Raw genomic sequence first — 3,396 nt, forward strand, 5'->3', positions numbered from 1 at the left:
CATGCCTAGACCTTGTTCTTATGTATTTTCAACGGTGGAGTTTCTACACACCATAGATTAAGGTGTGGAGCTACGCTGTTCTTCATGAATTAATACAAAGTACTATTGTTTTTCTATTCAACTCAAGTCTATTTCTTCTCTAAGATATTCATTCATTCTTCAACTTGATGGATGTGATGATCCGTGACACTCATCATCATTCTCACCTATGAACATGTGCCTGACAACCACCTCTGTTCTACTAGCAATGGCTTGAATGCGTATCTCTTGGGTTTCTAATCTAAGATTGGAACCTTCGTGGTATAGGCTAGAATTATTGGCAGCCATTCCTGAGATCCGGAACGTCTAAACCTTGTCTATGGTATTCTGAGTAGGATTTGGGAAGGGATGACTGTGACGAGCTTCAAACTCGCGATTGTGGGGCATGTGACAGACGAAAAAGGATCAATGGATCCTATTCCGACATGATCGAGAACCGACAGATGATTAGCCGTGCGGTGACAGTGCATTTGGAACGTTTTCACTGAGAGGACGGGAAGTAGCCATTGACAACAGTGATGCCCAACATAAAGCTTGCCATGGAAAGGAGTATGAATGATTGGAAGAAGGCAACAGGAAAGCAGAGGTTTAGGAGGAACAAAGCATCTTCATACGCTTATCTGAAATTCCAACCAAAGAATTACATAAGTATCTCTATCTTTATTTTATGTTTTATTTATCTTTTAATTATCAATTCTCCATCACCATCTAAATTCACCTGACTGAGATTTACAAGGTGACCATAGCTTGCTTCAAGCTGACAGTCTCCGTGGGATCGACCCTTACTCACGTAAGGTTTATTACTTGGACGACCCAGTGCACTTGCTGGTTAGTTGTGTGGAATTGTGATAAAGTGTGATTCACGTTTAAGATCTCCAAGTCCTTTGGCGCCATTGTTGATGATCACAATTTTGCGCACCAAGTTTTTGGCGCCGTTGCCGGGGATTGTTCGAGTTTGGACAACTGACGGTTCATCTTGTTGCTTAGATTAGGTACTTTTCAGAATTTTTAAGAATGAATTCTAGAGTTTCAAGGTGATGTTCTTAGCATCACAAAAGCTGATTGATTCTCATCAATTTAGCTGCTGAATGTAATGTCCTGCTGAAGCTTGGCCAAACATGTCTAATCTTTTTAGACTGAAGCTTTAGACTAACATTGCCTGATTCCTGGAATTCTCATTAAAAGTTTTGATTCTCTTTATTTTCTTTTTCCATATAAGTTTCAAAAATCACAAAAAAATTTATAAAATCATAAATATCAAAAATATTTTATGTTTCTTGTTTGAGTCTAGTATCAATTTTTAAGTTTGGTGTCAATTGCATTCTTCTTGTATTTTTCGAAAACATGCAAGTTGTTCTTGATGATTTCGTTGCTCTGATCTTTAAATTCTCTTGTTTTGTGTGTTTTATTATTTTTCATATGCATTCTCAATTTCTTAGTGTCTCTTATATGAAAATTCTTAAGTTTGGTGTCTTGCATGCATTGTTTATTTGATCTTAGTTGCATTTTTATTGCTTCTCATCATTAAAAATTAAAAAAAAATATTTCAAAACTATGTCTTTTCAAGTCAATAATACAGAGAATTGATGATTCAGAACATTCAGTAGAGGAATCAAACAGAAAAAGCTGGGCGTTCAAAACGCCCAGTGAAGAAGGAAAACTGGCGTTTAAACGCCAGCCAGGGTACCTGGCTGGGCGTTTAACGCCCAAAAAGGTAGCATTTTGGGCGTTAAACGCCAGCATGGATGCCATTCTGGGCGTTTAACGCCAGAAGGACACAAGAGGGAAGATTTTGTTTTTTATTCAAATTTTTTTTCAAATCTTCATAATTTTTTAAAATCAAATCTTTTTTAAATCACATCTTTTCAATCATATCTCTTCAAAATCAATTTCTTTCCATTTTTTTTAATTTTCGAAAATCCTTGTTATAATTAAAGATTTACTTCAAAATTTTCAAGTCGTTACTTGCCTATTAAGAAAGGATCAAACTTTAAATTTTAGAATCATATCTTTTAATTGCTTGTTAGTCAAGTAATCAACTTTAATTTTAAAAACTTTCTTTTTCTAAATTGATTTTCAATAATATCTTCTCAATCATATCTTCTCAATCATATCTTCTCAATCACATTTTTTTCAAAATTAACTCTCAATCATATCTTTTTGATTTCTAATTTCAAAATATTTTTCAAAAATCACTTAATTTCTTTCCCAATTTTAGTTTTCAAAAATCATCAATCAAATTTTCAAAATTTCTTTTAATTATTTCAAAATCTTTTACTTTAATTTCGAAAATTCTTCCCCTCTTCTCACATCCTTCTATTTAAAGGACTAACACTCTTCCTCAAGGTGCAATTCGAACTCCCTCCTTCTTTATAGGTTCGAATTCTCTTCTATCTACCTCCTCCTTCTATTCTTCCTTTCCTCTGACACCTCAAGGAATCTCTATACTGTGACATAGAGGATTCCCTACTTTCTTGTTCTCTTCTCTTTCATATGAGTAGGAACAAAGATAAAGGCATACTTGTTCAAGCTGATCCTGAACCTGAAAGGACCTTGAAGAGAAAGCTAAGAGAAGCTAAAGAACATCTCTCTTTAGAGGGCCTAACAGAGCTTTTCAAGGAAGAAGAAACCATGGCAGCCGAAAACAACAATGCCAACAATGCAAGGAAGATGCTTGGTGACTTTACTGCACCTACTCCCGACTTCTATGGGAGAAGCATCTCAATCCCTGCCATTGGAGCAAACAACTTTGAGCTTAAGCCTCAATTAGTTTCTCTAATGCAACAGAATTGCAAGTTTCATTGACTTCCATTGGAAGATCTTCATTAGTTCTTAGCTGAATTCTTACAAATCTGTGACACTGTCAAGACCAATGGGGTTGACCCTGAAGTCTACAGACTTATTCTTTTTCCTTTTGCTGTAAGAGACAGAGCTAGGACATGGTTAGACTCACAACCTAAAGAAAGCCTGAACTCTTAGGAAAAGCTAGTCAATGCCTTCTTGGCAAAGTTCTTTCCACCTAAAAAATTGAGCAAGCTTAGAGTGGAAGTCCAAACCTTCAGACAGAAGGAAGGTGAATCCATCTATGAAGCTTGGGAAAGATACAAGCAATTAATCAGAAGATGTCCTTCTGACATGCTCTCTGAATGGAGCATCATAGGAATTTTCTATGATGGTCTGTCTGAACTATCCAAGATGTCATTGGATAGCTCTGCTGGAGGATCTCTTCATGTGAAGAAGATGCCTGCAGAAGCTCAGGAACTCATTGAAATGGTTGCAAATAACCAATTCATGTACACTTCTAAAAGGAATCCTGTGAATAATGGGACAAATCAGAAGAAAGGAGTTCTTGAGATT

General features: G+C 36.0%; 1 non-coding gene across 1 annotated transcript; it reads right to left on the minus strand.

The window, feature by feature from the left end:
• Window positions 1-3,072: 3,072 nt before the first annotated feature.
• Window positions 3,073-3,176, minus strand: LOC112761062 (small nucleolar RNA R71). Its single transcript, XR_003181471.1, has one exon. It is a non-coding gene; the product is annotated as a small nucleolar RNA R71 (small nucleolar RNA).
• Between the last annotated feature and the right edge of the window lie 220 nt (window positions 3,177-3,396).

The sequence above is a fragment of the Arachis hypogaea genome, chromosome 16 (genome assembly GCF_003086295.3).
Source record: "Arachis hypogaea cultivar Tifrunner chromosome 16, arahy.Tifrunner.gnm2.J5K5, whole genome shotgun sequence".
Taxonomy (NCBI): Eukaryota; Viridiplantae; Streptophyta; class Magnoliopsida; order Fabales; family Fabaceae; genus Arachis; species Arachis hypogaea.